The sequence below is a fragment of the Electrophorus electricus genome, chromosome 13 (assembly GCF_041902795.1).
Source record: "Electrophorus electricus isolate QZ-2024a chromosome 13, ASM4190279v1, whole genome shotgun sequence".
Classification (NCBI taxonomy): domain Eukaryota; kingdom Metazoa; phylum Chordata; class Actinopteri; order Gymnotiformes; family Gymnotidae; genus Electrophorus; species Electrophorus electricus.
The window spans coordinates 23,114,249-23,133,224 of NC_137509.1; the positions used below are offsets into that span (position 1 = coordinate 23,114,249).

The following is an 18,976-nucleotide window of genomic DNA, read 5'->3' on the forward strand; positions in this document are numbered from 1 at the left end:
AATGTCAAGTGCAGGGATTAATAAAAAAAATTGTCAGATTGGTCTTTGATCATATTTGCTATGATTAGGCAATTTGAGGAAGACTTTAATGCTTACGGCCACACCAGCTTGAGAACGCCCAATCTCATCTGACCTTGGAAGCTAAGTAAGTTTGGGCCTGGATAGTACTGAGGTGGGACCCTACCTAGGAATACCAGGTGCTGTAAGCTTTTCTTGCATCACTTTAATTTATTTTCAAGCTGACATGCTCAAATGTGAAGTGCAGTGATTAATAAAAAAAACTATCTGTTAGCACATGGGAATAGCAGATGCTGTAAGTTTTTTTTGCATCACTTTCATTTACTCTCCAACTCACATGCCTGAATGTGAAGTGCAGTGATTCATCAAAAAACTATCTGTTAGCAGCTTGGACTACGAGATGCTGTAAGCTTCTCTTGCATCACTTTAATTTACTTTTAAGATGACATGCTAGGATGTGAAGTGCAGTGATTAATTAAAAAAAACTGTCTGTTAGCACCTGGGAATAGCAGATGCTGTAAGTTTTTGTTGCATCACTTTAATTTAATCTGCAACTGACATGCTTGTATGTGAAGTGTACAGATTAAATAGAAATCTTTTAGTAACAGGGAATAGCAGGTGCTTTAAGATTTTATTGCATCCCTTTAATTTATGTTCAAGCTATCATGTTCAAATTTGAAGTGCAGTGAATGATTAAATCAAACTATCTGCTAGCACCTAGGAATAGCAGATGCTGTAAGTTTTTATTGCATCACTTTAATTTACTCTCCAACTGACATGCTTGAATGTGAAGTGCAGTGATTAATAAAAAAACTGTCTGTTAGTGCCTCCGTATACCAGATGTTGTAAGCTTTTATTGCATCATTTAATTTACTTTCAAGATAACATTCTACAATGTCAAGTGCAGGGATTAATAAAAAAAATTGTCAGATTGGTCTTTGATCATATTTGCTATGATTAGGCAATTTGAGGAAGCTTTTAAGGCTTACGGCCACACCAGCTTGAGAACGCCCAATCTCATCTGACCTTGGAAGCTAAGTAAGTTTGGGCCTGGATAGTACTGAGGTGGGACCCTACCTAGGAATACCAGGTGCTGTAAGCTTTTCTTGCATCACTTTAATTTATTTTCAAGCTGACATGCTCAAATGTGAAGTGCAGTGATTAATAAAAAAAACTATCTGTTAGCACATGGGAATAGCAGATGCTGTAAGTTTTTTTTGCATCACTTTCATTTACTCTCCAACTCACATGCCTGAATGTGAAGTGCAGTGATTCATCAAAAAACTATCTGTTAGCAGCTTGGACTACGAGATGCTGTAAGCTTCTCTTGCATCACTTTAATTTACTTTTAAGATGACATGCTAGGATGTGAAGTGCAGTGATTAATTAAAAAAAACTGTCTGTTAGCACCTGGGAATAGCAGATGCTGTAAGTTTTTGTTGCATCACTTTAATTTAATCTGCAACTGACATGCTTGTATGTGAAGTGTACAGATTAAATAGAAATCTTTTAGTACCAGGGAATAGCAGGTGCTGTAAGATTTTATTGCATCCCTTTAATTTATGTTCAAGCTATCATGTTCAAATTTGAAGTGCAGTGAATAATTAAATCAAACTATCTGCTAGCACCTGGGAATAGCAGATGCTGTAAGTTTTTATTGCATCACTTTAATTTACTCTCGAACTGACATGCTTGAATGTGAAGTGCAGTGATTAATAAAAAAAACTGTCTGTTAGTGCCTCCGTATACCAGATGTTGTAAGATTTTATTGCATCATTTAATTTACTTTCAAGATAACATTCTAGAATGTCAAGTGCAGGGATTAATAAAAAAAATTGTTAGATTGGTCTTTGATCATATTTGCTATGATTAGGCAATTTGAGGAAGGCTTTAAGGCTTACGGCCACACCAGCTTGAGAACGCCCAATCTCATCTGACCTTGGAAGCTAAGTAAGTTTGGGCCTGGATAGTACTGAGGTGGGACCCTACCTAGGAATACCAGGTGCTGTAACCTTTTCTTGCATCACTTTAATTTACTTTCAAGCTGACATGCTCAAATGTGAAGTGCAGTGATTAATAAAAAAAACTCTCTGTTAGCACATGGGAATAGCATGTGCTGTAAGTTTTTTTTGCATCACTTTCATTTACTCTCCAACTCACGTGCCTGAATGTGAAGTGCAGTGATTCATCAAAAAACTATCTGTTAGCAGCTTGGACTAGGAGATGCTGTAAGCTTCTCTTGCATCACTTTAATTTACTTTTAAGATGACATGCTAGGATGTGAAGTGCAGTGATTAATAAAAAAAAACTATCTGCTAGCACCTGGGAATAGCAGATGCAGTAAGTTTTTATTGCATCACTTTAATTTACTCTCCAACTGACATGCTTGAATGTGAAGTGCAGTGATTAAAAAAAACTGTCTGTTAGTGCCTCCGTATACCAGATGTTGTAAGATTTTATTGCATCATTTAATTTACTTTCAAGATAACATTCTAGAATGTCAAGTGCAGGGATTAATAAAAAAAATTGTCAGATTGGTCTTTGATCATATTTGCTATGATTAGGCAATTTGAGGAAGCTTTTAAGGCTTACGGCCACACCAGCTTGAGAACGCCCAATCTCATCTGACCTTGGAAGCTAAGTAAGTTTGGGCCTGGATAGTACTGAGGTGGGACCCTACCTAGGAATACCAGGTGCTGTAAGCTTTTCTTGCATCACTTTAATTTATTTTCAAGCTGACATGCTCAAATGTGAAGTGCAGTGATTAATAAAAAAAACTATCTGTTAGCACATGGGAATAGCAGATGCTGTAACTTTTTTTTGCATCACTTTCATTTACTCTCCAACTCACATGCCTGAATGTGAAGTGCAGTGATTCATCAAAAAACTATATGTTAGCAGCTTGGACTACGAGATGCTGTAAGCTTCTCTTGCATCACTTTAATTTACTTTTAAGATGACATGCTCAAATGTGAAGTGCAGTGATTAATTAAAAAAAACTGTCTGTTAGCACCTGGGAATAGCAGATGCTGTAAGTTTTTGTTGCATCACTTTAATTTAATCTGCAACTGACATTCTTGTTTGTGAAGTGTACAGATTAAATAGAAATCTTTTAGTACCAGGGAATAGCAGGTGCTGTAAGATTTTATTGCATCCCTTTAATTTATGTTCAAGCTATCATGTTCAAATTTGAAGTGCAGTGAATAATTAAATCAAACTATCTGCTAGCACCTGGGAATAGCAGATGCTGTAAGTTTTTATTGCATCACTTTAATTTACTCTCCAACTGACATGCTTGAATGTGAAGTGCAGTGATTAATAAAAAAAACTGTCTGTTAGTGCCTCCGTATACCAGATGTTGTAAGATTTTATTGCATCATTTAATTTACTTTCAAGATAACATTCTAGAATGTCAAGTGCAGGGATTAATAAAAAAAATTGTCAGATTGGTCTTTGATCATATTTGCTATGATTAGGCAATTTGAGGAAGCTTTTAAGGCTTACGGCCACACCAGCTTGAGAACGCCCAATCTCATCTGACCTTGGAAGCTAAGTAAGTTTGGGCCTGGATAGTACTGAGGTGGGACCCTACCTAGGAATACCAGGTGCTGTAAGCTTTTCTTGCATCACTTTAATTTATTTTCAAGCTGACATGCTCAAATGTGAAGTGCAGTGATTAATAAAAAAAACTATCTGTTAGCACATGGGAATAGCAGATGCTGTAAGTTTTTTTTGCATCACTTTCATTTACTCTCCAACTCACATTCCTGAATGTGAAGTGCAGTGATTCATCAAAAAACTATCTGTTAGCAGCTTGGACTACGAGATGCTGTAAGCTTCTCTTGCATCACTTTAATTTACTTTTAAGATGACATGCTAGGATGTGAAGTGCAGTGATTAATTAAAAAAAACTATCTGTTAGCACCTGGGAATAGCAGATGCTGTAAGTTTTTGTTGCATCACTTTAATTTAATCTGCAACTGACATGCTTGTATGTGAAGTGTACAGATTAAATAGAAATCTTTTAGTAACAGGGAATAGCAGGTGCTGTAAGATTTTATTGCATCCCTTTAATTTATGTTCAAGCTATCATGTTCAAATTTGAAGTGCAGTGAATGATTAAATCAAACTATCTGCTAGCACCTAGGAATAGCAGATGCTGTAAGTTTTTATTGCATCACTTTAATTTACTCTCCAACTGACATGCTTGAATGTGAAGTGCAGTGATTAATAAAAAAACTGTCTGTTAGTGCCTCCGTATACCAGATGTTGTAAGATTTTATTGCATCATTTAATTTACTTTCAAGATAACATTCTACAATGTCAAGTGCAGGGATTAATAAAAAAAATTGTCAGATTGGTCTTTGATCATATTTGCTATGATTAGGCAATTTGAGGAAGCTTTTAAGGCTTACGGCCACAACAGCTTGAGAACGGCCAATCTCATCTGACCTTGGAAGCTAAGTAAGTTTGGGCCTGGATAGTACTGAGGTGGGACCCTACCTAGGAATACCAGGTGCTGTAAGCTTTTCTTGCATCACTTTCATTTACTCTCCAACTCACATGCCTGAATGTGAAGTGCAGTGATTCATCAAAAAACTGTCTGTTAGTGCCTCCGTATACCAGATGTTGTAAGCTTTTATTGCATCATTTAATTTACATTCAAGATAACATTCTAGAATGTCAAGTGCAGGGATTAATAAAAAAAATTGTCAGATTGGTCTTTGATCATATTTGCTATGATTAGGCAATTTGAGAAAGTGCTTAAGGCTTATGGCCACACCAGCTTGAGAACGCCCAATCTCATCTGACCTTGGAAGCTAAGCAAGTTTGGGCCTGGATAGTACTGAGGTGGGACCCTACCTAGGAATACCAGGTGCTGTAAGCTTTTCTTGCATCACTTTAATTTACTTTCAAGCTGACATGCTCAAATGTGAAGTGCAGTGATTAATAAAAAAAACTATCTCTTAGCACCTGGGAATAGCCGATGCTGTAAGTTTTTTTTGCATCACTTTCATTTACTCTCCAACTCACATGCCTGAATGTGAAGTGCAGTGATTCATCAAAAACTATCTGTTAGCACCTTGGACTACGAGATGCTGTAAGCTTCTCTTGAATCACTTTAATTTACTGTCAAGATGACATGCTAGGATGTGAAATGCAGTGATTAATTAAAAAAACTATCTGTTAGCACCTGGGAATAGCAGATGCTGTAAGTTTTTGTTGCATCACTTTACTTTAATCTGCAACTGACAAGCTTGTATGTGAAGTGTACAGATTAAATAGAAATATTTTAGTACCAGGGAATAGCAGGTGCTGTAAGATTGTATTGCATCCCTTTAATTTATGTTCAAGCTATCATGTTCAAATTTGAAGTGCAGTGAATAATTAACTCAAACTATCTGTTAGCACCTGGGAATAGCAGATGTTGTACGTTTTTTTTGCATCACTTTCATTTACTCTCCAACTCACATGCCTGAATGTGAAGTGCAGTGATTCATCAAAAAACTGTCTGTTAGTGCCTCCGTATACCAGATGTTGTAAGCTTTTATTGCATTATTTAATTTACATTCAAGATAACATTCTAGAATGTCAAGTGCAGGGATTAATAAAAAAAATTGTCAGATTGGTCTTTGATCATATTTGCTATGATTAGTCAATTTGAGTAAGTGTTTAAGGCTTACGGTCACACCAGCTTGAGAACGCCCAATCTCATCTGACCTTGGAAGCTAAGCAAGTTTGGGCCTGAATAGTACTGAAGTGGGACCCTACCTAGGAATACCAGGTGCTGTAAGCTTTTATTGCATCACTTTAATTTACTTTCAAGCTGACATGCTCAAATGTGAAGTGCAGTGATTAATAAAAAAAACTATCTGTTAGCACCTGGGAATAGCAGATGCTGTAAGTTTTTTTTGCATCACTTTCATTTACTCTCCAACTCACATGCCTGAATGTGAAGTGCAGTGATTCATCAAAAACTATCTATTAGCACCTTGGACTACGAGATGCTGTAAGCTTCTCTTGAATCACTTTAATTTACTGTCAAGATGACATGCTAGGATGTGAAATGCAGTGATTAATTAAAAAAACTATCTATTAGCACCTGGGAATAGCAGATGCTGTAAGTTTTTGTTGCATCACTTTACTTTAATCTGCAACTGACAAGCTTGTATGTGAAGTGTACAGATTAAATAGAAATATTTTAGTACCAGGGAATAGCAGGTGCTGTAAGATTGTATTGCATCCCTTTAATTTATGTTCAAGCTATCATGTTCAAATTTGAAGTGCAGTGAATAATTAACTCAAACTATCGGTTAGCACCTGGGAATAGCAGATGCTGTACGTTTTTTTTGCATCACTTTCATTTACTCTCCAACTCACATGCCTGAATGTGAAGTGCAGTGATTCATCAAAAAACTGTCTGTTAGTGCCTCCATATACCAGATGTTGTAAGCTTTTAATGCATCATTTAATTTACATTCAAGATAACATTCTAGAATGTCAAGTGCAGGGATTAATAAAAAAAATTGTCAGATTGGTCTTTGATCATATTTACTATGATTAGGAAATTTGAGTAAGTGTTTAAGGCTTACGGCCACACCGGCTTGAGAACGCCCAATCTCATCTGACCTTGGAAGCTAAGCAAGTTTGGGCCTGGATAGTACTGAGGTGGGACCCTACCTAGGAATACCAGGTGCTGTAAGCTTTTATTGCATCACTTTAATTTACTTTCAAGCTGACATGCTCAAATGTGAAGTGCAGTGATTAATTAAAAAAACTATCTGTTAGCACCTGGGAATAGCAGATGCTGTAAGTTTTTTTTGCATCACTTTCATTTACTCTCCAACTCACATGCCTGAATGTGAAGTGCAGTGATTCATCAAAAACTATCTGTTAGCACCTTGGACTACGAGATGCTGTAAGCTTCTCTTGAATCACTTTAATTTACTGTCAAGATGACATGCTAGGATGTGAAATGCAGTGATTAATTAAAAAAACTATCTGTTAGCACCTGGGAATAGCAGATGCTGTAAGTTTTTGTTGCATCACTTTACTTTAATCTGCAACTGACAAGCTTGTATGTGAAGTGTACAGATTAAATAGAAATATTTTAGTACCAGGGAATAGCAGGTGCTGTAAGATTGTATTGCATCCCTTTAATTTATGTTCAAGCTATCATGTTCAAATTTGAAGTGCAGTGAATAATTAACTCAAAATATCGGTTAGCACCTGGGAATAGCAGATGCTGTACGTTTTTTTTGCATCACTTTCATTTACTCTCCAACTCACATGCCTGAATGTGAAGTGCAGTGATTCATCAAAAAACTGTCTGTTAGTGCCTCCATATACCAGATGTTGTAAGCTTTTATTGCATCATTTAATTTACATTCAAGATAACATTCTAGAATGTCAAGTGCAGGGATTAATAAAAAAAATTGTCAGATTGGTCTTTGATCATATTTACTATGATTAGGAAATTTGAGTAAGTGTTTAAGGCTTACGGCCACACCGGCTTGAGAACGCCCAATCTCATCTGACCTTGGAAGCTAAGCAAGTTTGGGCCTGGATAGTACTGAGGTGGGACCCTACCTAGGAATACCAGGTGCTGTAAGCTTTTATTGCATCACTTTAATTTACTTTCAAGCTGACATGCTCAAATGTGAAGTGCAGTGATTAATTAAAAAAACTATCTGTTAGCACCTGGGAATAGCAGATGCTGTAAGTTTTTTTTGCATCACTTTCATTTACTCTCCAACTCACATGCCTGAATGTGAAGTGCAGTGATTCATCAAAAACTATCTGTTAGCACCTTGGACTACGAGATGCTGTAAGCTTCTCTTGAATCACTTTAATTTACTGTCAAGATGACATGCTAGGATGTGAAATGCAGTGATTAATTAAAAAAACTATCTGTTAGCACCTGGGAATAGCAGATGCTGTAAGTTTTTGTTGCATCACTTTACTTTAATCTGCAACTGACAAGCTTGTATGTGAAGTGTACAGATTAAATAGAAATATTTTAGTACCAGGGAATAGCAGGTGCTGTAAGATTGTATTGCATCCCTTTAATTTATGTTCAAGCTATCATGTTCAAATTTGAAGTGCAGTGAATAATTAACTCAAACTATCGGTTAGCACCTGGGAATAGCAGATGCTGTACGTTTTTTTTGCATCACTTTCATTTACTCTCCAACTCACATGCCTGAATGTGAAGTGCAGTGATTCATCAAAAAACTGTCTGTTAGTGCCTCCATATACCAGATGTTGTAAGCTTTTATTGCATCATTTAATTTACATTCAAGATAACATTCTAGAATGTCAAGTGCAGGGATTAATAAAAAAAATTGTCAGATTGGTCTTTGATCATATTTACTATGATTAGGAAATTTGAGTAAGTGTTTAAGGCTTATGGCCAGACCGGCTTGAGAACGCCCAATCTCATCTGACCTTGGAAGCTAAGCAAGTTTGGGCCTGGATAGTACTGAGGTGGGACCCTACCTAGGAATACCAGGTGCTGTAAGCTTTTATTGCATCACTTTAATTTACTTTCAAGCTGACATGCTCAAATGTGAAGTGCAGTGATTAATAAAAAAAACTATCTGTTAGCACCTGGGAATAGCAGATGCTGTAAGTTTTTTTTGCATCACTTTCATTTACTCTCCAACTCACATGCCTGAATGTGAAGTGCAGTGATTCATCAAAAACTATCTATTAGCACCTTGGACTACGAGATGCTGTAAGCTTCTCTTGAATCACTTTAATTTACTGTCAAGATGACATGCTAGGATGTGAAATGCAGTGATTAATTAAAAAAACTATCTATTAGCACCTGGGAATAGCAGATGCTGTAAGTTTTTGTTGCATCACTTTACTTTAATCTGCAACTGACAAGCTTGTATGTGAAGTGTACAGATTAAATAGAAATATTTTAGTACCAGGGAATAGCAGGTGCTGTAAGATTGTATTGCATCCCTTTAATTTATGTTCAAGCTATCATGTTCAAATTTGAAGTGCAGTGAATAATTAACTCAAACTATCTGTTAGCACCTGGGAATAGCAGATGCTGTAAGTTTTTTTTGCATCACTTTCATTTACTCTCCAACTCACATGCCTGAATGTGAAGTGCAGTGATTCATCAAAAACTATCTGTTAGCACCTTGGACTACGAGATGCTGTAAGCTTCTCTTGAATCACTTTAATTTACTGTCAAGATGACATGCTAGGATGTGAAATGCAGTGATTAATTAAAAAAACTATCTGTTAGCACCTGGGAATAGCAGATGCTGTAAGTTTTTGTTGCATCACTTTACTTTAATCTGCAACTGACAAGCTTGTATGTGAAGTGTACAGATTAAATAGAAATATTTTAGTACCAGGGAATAGCAGGTGCTGTAAGATTGTATTGCATCCCTTTAATTTATGTTCAAGCTATCATGTTCAAATTTGAAGTGCAGTGAATAATTAACTCAAACTATCGGTTAGCACCTGGGAATAGCAGATGCTGTACATTTTTTTTGCATCACTTTCATTTACTCTCCAACTCACATGCCTGAATGTGAAGTGCAGTGATTCATCATAAAACTGTCTGTTTGTGCCTCCGTATACCAGATGTTGTAAGCTTTTATTGCATCATTTAATTTACATTCAAGATACCATTCTAGAATGTCAAGTGCAGGGATTAATAAAAAAAATTGTCAGATTGGTCTTTGATCATATTTGCTATGATTAGGAAATTTGAGTAAGTGTTTAAGGCTTATGGCCACACCAGCTTGAGAACGCCCAATCTCATCTGACCTTGGAAGCTAAGCAAGTTTGGGCCTGAATAGTACTGAAGTGGGACCCTACCTAGGAATACCAGGTGCTGTAAGCTTTTATTGCATCACTTTAATTTACTTTCAAGCTGACATGCTCAAATGTGAAGTGCAGTGATTAATAAAAAAAACTATCTGTTAGCACCTGGGAATAGCAGATGCTGTAAGTTTTTTTTGCATCACTTTCATTTACTCTCCAACTCACATGCCTGAATGTGAAGTGCAGTGATTCATCAAAAACTATCTATTAGCACCTTGGACTACGAGATGCTGTAAGCTTCTCTTGAATCACTTTAATTTACTGTCAAGATGACATGCTAGGATGTGAAATGCAGTGATTAATTAAAAAAACTATCTATTAGCACCTGGGAATAGCAGATGCTGTAAGTTTTTGTTGCATCACTTTACTTTAATCTGCAACTGACAAGCTTGTATGTGAAGTGTACAGATTAAATAGAAATATTTTAGTACCAGGGAATAGCAGGTGCTGTAAGATTGTATTGCATCCCTTTAATTTATGTTCAAGCTATCATGTTCAAATTTGAAGTGCAGTGAATAATTAACTCAAACTATCGGTTAGCACCTGGGAATAGCAGATGCTGTACGTTTTTTTTGCATCACTTTCATTTACTCTCCAACTCACATGCCTGAATGTGAAGTGCAGTGATTCATCAAAAAACTGTCTGTTAGTGCCTCCGTATACCAGATGTTGTAAGCTTTTATTGCATCATTTAATTTACATTCAAGATACCATTCTAGAATGTCAAGTGCAGGGATTAATAAAAAATATTGTCAGATTGGTCTTTGATCATATTTGCTATGATTAGGAAATTTGAGTAAGTGTTTAAGGCTTATGGCCACACCAGCTTGAGAACGCCCAATCTCATCTGACCTTGGAAGCTAAGCAAGTTTGGGCCTGAATAGTACTGAAGTGGGACCCTACCTAGGAATACCAGGTGCTGTAAGCTTTTATTGCATCACTTTAATTTACTTTCAAGCTGACATGCTCAAATGTGAAGTGCAGTGATTAATAAAAAAAAACTATCTGTTAGCACCTGGGAATAGCAGATGCTGTAAGTTTTTTTTGCATCACTTTCATTTACTCTCCAACTCACATGCCTGAATGTGAAGTGCAGTGATTCATCAAAAACTATCTGTTAGCACCTTGGACTACGAGATGCTGTAAGCTTCTCTTGAATCACTTTAATTTACTGTCAAGATGACATGCTAGGATGTGAAATGCAGTGATTAATTAAAAAAACTATCTGTTAGCACCTGGGAATAGCAGATGCTGTAAGTTTTTGTTGCATCACTTTACTTTAATCTGCAACTGACAAGCTTGTATGTGAAGTGTACAGATTAAATAGAAATATTTTAGTACCAGGGAATAGCAGGTGCTGTAAGATTGTATTGCATCCCTTTAATTTATGTTCAAGCTATCATGTTCAAATTTGAAGTGCAGTGAATAATTAACTCAAACACCTGGGAATAGCAGATGCTGTACGTTTTTTTTGCATCACTTTCATTTACTCTCCAACTCACATGCCTGAATGTGAAGTGCAGTGATTCATCATAAAACTGTCTGTTTGTGCCTCCGTATACCAGATGTTGTAAGCTTTTATTGCATCATTTAATTTACATTCAAGATACCATTCTAGAATGTCAAGTGCAGGGATTAATAAAAAAAATTGTCAGATTGGTCTTTGATCATATTTGCTATGATTAGGAAATTTGAGTAAGTGTTTAAGGCTTATGGCCACACCAGCTTGAGAACGCCAAATCTCATCTGACCTTGGAAGCTAAGCAAGTTTGGGCCTGAATAGTAATGAAGTGGGACCCTACCTAGGAATACCAGGTGCTGTAAGCTTTTATTGCATCACTTTAATTTACTTTCAAGCTGACATGCTCAAATGTGAAGTGCAGTGATTAATAAAAAAAACTATCTGTTAGCACCTGGGAATAGCAGATGCTGTAAGTTTTTTTTGCATCACTTTCATTTACTCTCCAACTCACATGCCTGAATGTGAAGTGCAGTGATTCATCAAAAACTATCTATTAGCACCTTGGACTACGAGATGCTGTAAGCTTCTCTTGAATCACTTTAATTTACTGTCAAGATGACATGCTAGGATGTGAAATGCAGTGATTAATTAAAAAAACTATCTATTAGCACCTGGGAATAGCAGATGCTGTAAGTTTTTGTTGCATCACTTTACTTTAATCTGCAACTGACAAGCTTGTATGTGAAGTGTACAGATTAAATAGAAATATTTTAGTACCAGGGAATAGCAGGTGCTGTAAGATTGTATTGCATCCCTTTAATTTATGTTCAAGCTATCATGTTCAAATTTGAAGTGCAGTGAATAATTAACTCAAACTATCTGTTAGCACCTGGGAATAGCAGATGCTGTAAGTTTTTTTTGCATCACTTTCATTTACTCTCCAACTCACATGCCTGAATGTGAAGTGCAGTGATTCATCAAAAACTATCTGTTAGCACCTTGGACTACGAGATGCTGTAAGCTTCTCTTGAATCACTTTAATTTACTGTCAAGATGACATGCTAGGATGTGAAATGCAGTGATTAATTAAAAAAACTATCTGTTAGCACCTGGGAATAGCAGATGCTGTAAGTTTTTGTTGCATCACTTTACTTTAATCTGCAACTGACAAGCTTTTATGTGAAGTGTACAGATTAAATAGAAATATTTTAGTACCAGGGAATAGCAGGTGCTCTAAGATTGTATTGCATCCCTTTAATTTATGTTCAAGCTATCATGTTCAAATTTGAAGTGCAGTGAATAATTAACTCAAACTATCTGTTAGCACCTGGGAATAGCAGATGCTGTACGTTTTTTTTGCATCACTTTCATTTACTCTCCAACTCACATGCCTGAATGTGAAGTGCAGTGATTCATCAAAAAACTGTCTGTTAGTGCCTCCGTATAGCAGATGTTGTAAGCTTTTATTGCATCATTTAAATTACATTCAAGATAACATTCTAGAATGTCAAGTGCAGGGATTAATAAAAAAAATTGTCAGATTGGTCTTTGATCATATTTGCTATGATTAGGAAATTTGAGTAAGTGTTTAAGGCTTATGGCCACACCAGCTTGAGAACGCCAAATCTCATCTGATCTTGGAAGCTAAGCAAGTTTGGGCCTGAATAGTAATGAAGTGGGACCCTACCTAGGAATACCAGGTGCTGTAAGCTTTTATTGCATCACTTTAATTTACTTTCAAGCTGACATGCTCAAATGTGAAGTGCAGTGATTAATAAAAAAAACTATCTGTTAGCACCTGGGAATAGCAGATGCTGTAAGTTTTTTTTGCATCACTTTCATTTACTCTCCAACTCACATGCCTGAATGTGAAGTGCAGTGATTCATCAAAAACTATCTATTAGCACCTTGGACTACGAGATGCTGTAAGCTTCTCTTGAATCACTTTAATTTACTGTCAAGATGACATGCTAGGATGTGAAATGCAGTGATTAATTAAAAAAACTATTTATTAGCACCTGGGAATAGCAGATGCTGTAAGTTTTTGTTGCATCACTTTACTTTAATCTGCAACTGACAAGCTTGTATGTGAAGTGTACAGATTAAATAGAAATATTTTAGTACCAGGGAATAGCAGGTGCTGTAAGATTGTATTGCATCCCTTTAATTTATGTTCAAGCTATCATGTTCAAATTTGAAGTGCAGTGAATAATTAACTCAAACTATCGGTTAGCACCTGGGAATAGCAGATGCTGTACGTTTTTTTTCCATCACTTTCATTTACTCTCCAACTCACATGCCTGAATGTGAAGTGCAGTGATTCATCAAAAAACTGTCTGTTAGTGCCTCCGTATACCAGATGTTGTAAGCTTTTATTGCATCATTTAATTTACATTCAAGATAACATTCTAGAATGTCAAGTGCAGGGATTAATAAAAAAAATTGTCAGATTGGTCTTTGATCATATTTGCTATGATTAGGCAATTTGAGTAAGCGTTTAAGGCTTGCGGCCACACCAACTTGAGAACGCCCAGTCTCATCTGACCTTGGAAGCTAAGCAAGTTTGGGCCTGGATAGTACTGAGGTGGGACCCTACCTAGGAATACCAGGTGCTGTAAGCTTTTCTTGCATCACTTTAATTTACTTTCAAGCTGACATGCTCAAATGTGAAGTGCAGTGATTAATATAAAAAACTATCTGTTAGCACCTGGGAATAGCAGATGCTGTAAGTTTTTTTTGCATCACTTTCATTTACTCTCCAACTCACATGCCTGAATGTGAAGTGCAGTGATTCATCAAAAACTATCTGTTAGCACCTTGGACTACGAGATGCTGTAAGCTTCTCTTGAATCACTTTAATTTACTGTCAAGATGACATGCTAGGATGTGAAATGCAGTGATTAATTAAAAAAACTATCTGTTAGCACCTGGGAATAGCAGATGCTGTAAGTTTTTGTTGCATCACTTTACTTTAATCTGCAACTGACAAGCTTGTATGTGAAGTGTACAGATTAAATAGAAATATTTTAGTACCAGGGAATAGCAGGTGCTGTAAGATTGTATTGCATCCCTTTAATTTATGTTCAAGCTATCATGTTCAAATTTGAAGTGCAGTGAATAATTAACTCAAACTATCGGTTAGCACCTGGGAATAGCAGATGCTGTACGTTTTTTTTCCATCACTTTCATTTACTCTCCAACTCACATGCCTGAATGTGAAGTGCAGTGATTCATCAAAAACTATCCATTAGCACCTTGGACTACGAGATGCTGTAAGCTTCTCTTGAATCACTTTAATTTACTGTCAAGATGACATGCTAGGATGTGAAATGCAGTGATTAATTAAAAAAACTATCTATTAGCACCTGGGAATAGCAGATGCTGTAAGTTTTTGTTGCATCACTTTACTTTAATCTGCAACTGACAAGCTTGTATGTGAAGTGTACAGATTAAATAGAAATATTTTAGTACCAGGGAATAGCAGGTGCTGTAAGATTGTATTGCATCCCTTTAATTTATGTTCAAGCTATCATGTTCAAATTTGAAGTGCAGTGAATAATTAACTCAAACTATCGGTTAGCACCTGGGAATAGCAGATGCTGTACGTTTTTTTTGCATCACTTTCATTTACTCTCCAACTCACATGCCTGAATGTGAAGTGCAGTGATTCATCATAAAACTGTCTGTTTGTGCCTCCGTATACCAGATGTTGTAAGCTTTTATTGCATCATTTAATTTACATTCAAGATACCATTCTAGAATGTCAAGTGCAGGGATTAATAAAAAAAATTGTCAGATTGGTCTTTGATCATATTTGCTATGATTAGGAAATTTGAGTAAGTGTTTAAGGCTTATGGCCACACCAGCTTGAGAACGCCAAATCTCATCTGATCTTGGAAGCTAAGCAAGTTTGGGCCTGAATAGTAATGAAGTGGGACCCTACCTAGGAATACCAGGTGCTGTAAGCTTTTATTGCATCACTTTAATTTACTTTCAAGCTGACATGCTCAAATGTGAAGTGCAGTGATTAATAAAAAAAACTATCTGTTAGCACCTGGGAATAGCAGATGCTGTAAGTTTTTTTTGCATCACTTTCATTTACTCTCCAACTCACATGCCTGAATGTGAAGTGCAGTGATTCATCAAAAACTATCTATTAGCACCTTGGACTACGAGATGCTGTAAGCTTCTCTTGAATCACTTTAATTTACTGTCAAGATGACATGCTAGGATGTGAAATGCAGTGATTAATTAAAAAAACTATTTATTAGCACCTGGGAATAGCAGATGCTGTAAGTTTTTGTTGCATCACTTTACTTTAATCTGCAACTGACAAGCTTGTATGTGAAGTGTACAGATTAAATAGAAATATTTTAGTACCAGGGAATAGCAGGTGCTGTAAGATTGTATTGCATCCCTTTAATTTATGTTCAAGCTATCATGTTCAAATTTGAAGTGCAGTGAATAATTAACTCAAACTATCGGTTAGCACCTGGGAATAGCAGATGCTGTACGTTTTTTTTCCATCACTTTCATTTACTCTCCAACTCACATGCCTGAATGTGAAGTGCAGTGATTCATCAAAAAACTGTCTGTTAGTGCCTCCGTATACCAGATGTTGTAAGCTTTTATTGCATCATTTAATTTACATTCAAGATAACATTCTAGAATGTCAAGTGCAGGGATTAATAAAAAAAATTGTCAGATTGGTCTTTGATCATATTTGCTATGATTAGGCAATTTGAGTAAGCGTTTAAGGCTTGCGGCCACACCAACTTGAGAACGCCCAGTCTCATCTGACCTTGGAAGCTAAGCAAGTTTGGGCCTGGATAGTACTGAGGTGGGACCCTACCTAGGAATACCAGGTGCTGTAAGCTTTTCTTGCATCACTTTAATTTACTTTCAAGCTGACATGCTCAAATGTGAAGTGCAGTGATTAATATAAAAAACTATCTGTTAGCACCTGGGAATAGCAGATGCTGTAAGTTTTTTTTGCATCACTTTCATTTACTCTCCAACTCACATGCCTGAATGTGAAGTGCAGTGATTCATCAAAAACTATCTGTTAGCACCTTGGACTACGAGATGCTGTAAGCTTCTCTTGAATCACTTTAATTTACTGTCAAGATGACATGCTAGGATGTGAAATGCAGTGATTAATTAAAAAAACTATCTGTTAGCACCTGGGAATAGCAGATGCTGTAAGTTTTTGTTGCATCACTTTACTTTAATCTGCAACTGACAAGCTTGTATGTGAAGTGTACAGATTAAATAGAAATATTTTAGTACCAGGGAATAGCAGGTGCTGTAAGATTGTATTGCATCCCTTTAATTTATGTTCAAGCTATCATGTTCAAATTTGAAGTGCAGTGAATAATTAACTCAAACTATCGGTTAGCACCTGGGAATAGCAGATGCTGTACGTTTTTTTTGCATCACTTTCATTTACTCTCCAACTCACATGCCTGAATGTGAAGTGCAGTGATTCATCAAAAACTATCTGTTAGCACCTTGGACTACGAGATGCTGTAAGCTTCTCTTGAATCACTTTAATTTACTGTCAAGATGACATGCTAGGATGTGAAATGCAGTGATTAATTAAAAAAACTATCTGTTAGCACCTGGGAATAGCAGATGCTGTAAGTTTTTGTTGCATCACTTTACTTTAATCTGCAACTGACAAGCTTGTATGTGAAGTGTACAGATTAAATAGAAATATTTTAGTACCAGGGAATAGCAGGTGCTGTAAGATTGTATTGCATCCCTTTAATTTATGTTCAAGCTATCATGTTCAAATTTGAAGTGCAGTGAATAATTAACTCAAACTATCGGTTAGCACCTGGGAATAGCAGATGCTGTACGTTTTTTTTGCATCACTTTCATTTACTCTCCAACTCACATGCCTGAATGTGAAGTGCAGTGATTCATCATAAAACTGTCTGTTTGTGCCTCCGTATACCAGATGTTGTAAGCTTTTATTGCATCATTTAATTTACATTCAAGATACCATTCTAGAATGTCAAGTGCAGGGATTAATAAAAAAAATTGTCAGATTGGTCTTTGATCATATTTGCTATGATTAGGAAATTTGAGTAAGTGTTTAAGGCTTATGGCCACACCAGCTTGAGAACGCCAAATCTCATCTGATCTTGGAAGCTAAGCAAGTTTGGGCCTGAATAGTAATGAAGTGGGACCCTACCTAGGAATACCAGGTGCTGTAAGCTTTTATTGCATCACTTTAATTTACTTTCAAGCTGACATGCTCAAATGTGAAGTGCAGTGATTAATAAAAAAAACTATCTGTTAGCACCTGGGAATAGCAGATGCTGTAAGTTTTTTTTGCATCACTTTCATTTACTCTCCAACTCACATGCCTGAATGTGAAGTGCAGTGATTCATCAAAAACTATCTATTAGCACCTTGGACTACGAGATGCTGTAAGCTTCTCTTGAATCACTTTAATTTACTGTCAAGATGACATGCTAGGATGTGAAATGCAGTGATTAATTAAAAAAACTATTTATTAGCACCTGGGAATAGCAGATGCTGTAAGTTTTTGTTGCATCACTTTACTTTAATCTGCAACTGACAAGCTTGTATGTGAAGTGTACAGATTAAATAGAAATATTTTAGTACCAGGGAATAGCAGGTGCTGTAAGATTGTATTGCATCCCTTTAATTTATGTTCAAGCTATCATGTTCAAATTTGAAGTGCAGTGAATAATTAACTCAAACTATCGGTTAGCACCTGGGAATAGCAGATGCTGTACGTTTTTTTTCCATCACTTTCATTTACTCTCCAACTCACATGCCTGAATGTGAAGTGCAGTGATTCATCAAAAAACTGTCTGTTAGTGCCTCCGTATACCAGATGTTGTAAGCTTTTATTGCATCATTTAATTTACATTCAAGATAACATTCTAGAATGTCAAGTGCAGGGATTAATAAAAAAAATTGTCAGATTGGTCTTTGATCATATTTGCTATGATTAGGCAATTTGAGTAAGCGTTTAAGGCTTGCGGCCACACCAACTTGAGAACGCCCAGTCTCATCTGACCTTGGAAGCTAAGCAAGTTTGGGCCTGGATAGTACTGAGGTGGGACCCTACCTAGGAATACCAGGTGCTGTAAGCTTTTCTTGCATCACTTTAATTTACTTTCAAGCTGACATGCTCAAATGTGAAGTGCAGTGATTAATATAAAAAACTATCTGTTAGCACCTGGGAATAGCAGATGCTGTAAGTTTTTTTTGCATCACTTTCATTTACTCTCCAACTCACATGCCTGAATGTGAAGTGCAGTGATTCATCAAAAACTATCTGTTAGCACCTTGGACTACGAGATGCTGTAAGCTTCTCTTGAATCACTTTAATTTACTGTCAAGATGACATGCTAGGATGTGAAATGCAGTGATTAATTAAAAAAACTATCTGTTAGCACCTGGGAATAGCAGATGCTGTAAGTTTTTGTTGCATCACTTTACTTTAATCTGCAACTGACAAGCTTGTATGTGAAGTGTACAGATTAAATAGAAATATTTTAGTACCAGGGAATAGCAGGTGCTGTAAGATTGTATTGCATCCCTTTAATTTATGTTCAAGCTATCATGTTCAAATTTGAAGTGCAGTGAATAATTAACTCAAAC

At 36.4% G+C, this 18,976-nt stretch overlaps 2 non-coding genes and 18 pseudogenes across 2 annotated transcripts; all 20 read left to right on the forward strand.

The window, feature by feature from the left end:
* Positions 1 to 90: 90 nt before the first annotated feature.
* Positions 91 to 209, forward strand: LOC145647753 (5S ribosomal RNA; annotated as a pseudogene).
* Positions 210 to 1,001: 792 nt separating this feature from the next.
* Positions 1,002 to 1,120, forward strand: LOC145647754 (5S ribosomal RNA; annotated as a pseudogene).
* Positions 1,121 to 1,913: 793 nt separating this feature from the next.
* On the forward strand, positions 1,914 to 2,032 carry LOC145649725 (5S ribosomal RNA; annotated as a pseudogene).
* A 572-nt stretch (positions 2,033 to 2,604) lies between these two features.
* On the forward strand, positions 2,605 to 2,723 carry LOC145647755 (5S ribosomal RNA; annotated as a pseudogene).
* A 793-nt stretch (positions 2,724 to 3,516) lies between these two features.
* On the forward strand, positions 3,517 to 3,635 carry LOC145647756 (5S ribosomal RNA; annotated as a pseudogene).
* Positions 3,636 to 4,427: 792 nt separating this feature from the next.
* Positions 4,428 to 4,546, forward strand: LOC145643978 (5S ribosomal RNA; annotated as a pseudogene).
* A 241-nt stretch (positions 4,547 to 4,787) lies between these two features.
* On the forward strand, positions 4,788 to 4,906 carry LOC145647126 (5S ribosomal RNA; annotated as a pseudogene).
* Positions 4,907 to 5,696: 790 nt separating this feature from the next.
* On the forward strand, positions 5,697 to 5,815 carry LOC145648286 (5S ribosomal RNA; annotated as a pseudogene).
* A 790-nt stretch (positions 5,816 to 6,605) lies between these two features.
* Positions 6,606 to 6,724, forward strand: LOC145643813 (5S ribosomal RNA). The gene has a single exon (XR_014116083.1). It is a non-coding gene; the product is annotated as a 5S ribosomal RNA (ribosomal RNA).
* Positions 6,725 to 7,514: 790 nt separating this feature from the next.
* LOC145643824 (5S ribosomal RNA) lies at positions 7,515 to 7,633 on the forward strand. Its single transcript, XR_014116084.1, has one exon. It is a non-coding gene; the product is annotated as a 5S ribosomal RNA (ribosomal RNA).
* A 790-nt stretch (positions 7,634 to 8,423) lies between these two features.
* On the forward strand, positions 8,424 to 8,542 carry LOC145647644 (5S ribosomal RNA; annotated as a pseudogene).
* Positions 8,543 to 9,770: 1,228 nt separating this feature from the next.
* Positions 9,771 to 9,889, forward strand: LOC145648462 (5S ribosomal RNA; annotated as a pseudogene).
* A 790-nt stretch (positions 9,890 to 10,679) lies between these two features.
* Positions 10,680 to 10,798, forward strand: LOC145648464 (5S ribosomal RNA; annotated as a pseudogene).
* Positions 10,799 to 11,578: 780 nt separating this feature from the next.
* Positions 11,579 to 11,697, forward strand: LOC145644089 (5S ribosomal RNA; annotated as a pseudogene).
* Positions 11,698 to 12,925: 1,228 nt separating this feature from the next.
* LOC145643815 (5S ribosomal RNA) lies at positions 12,926 to 13,044 on the forward strand (annotated as a pseudogene).
* Positions 13,045 to 13,834: 790 nt separating this feature from the next.
* On the forward strand, positions 13,835 to 13,953 carry LOC145647963 (5S ribosomal RNA; annotated as a pseudogene).
* A 1,228-nt stretch (positions 13,954 to 15,181) lies between these two features.
* On the forward strand, positions 15,182 to 15,300 carry LOC145643816 (5S ribosomal RNA; annotated as a pseudogene).
* A 790-nt stretch (positions 15,301 to 16,090) lies between these two features.
* On the forward strand, positions 16,091 to 16,209 carry LOC145647964 (5S ribosomal RNA; annotated as a pseudogene).
* Positions 16,210 to 17,437: 1,228 nt separating this feature from the next.
* LOC145643817 (5S ribosomal RNA) lies at positions 17,438 to 17,556 on the forward strand (annotated as a pseudogene).
* A 790-nt stretch (positions 17,557 to 18,346) lies between these two features.
* On the forward strand, positions 18,347 to 18,465 carry LOC145647965 (5S ribosomal RNA; annotated as a pseudogene).
* The last annotated feature ends 511 nt before the right edge of the window (positions 18,466 to 18,976 follow it).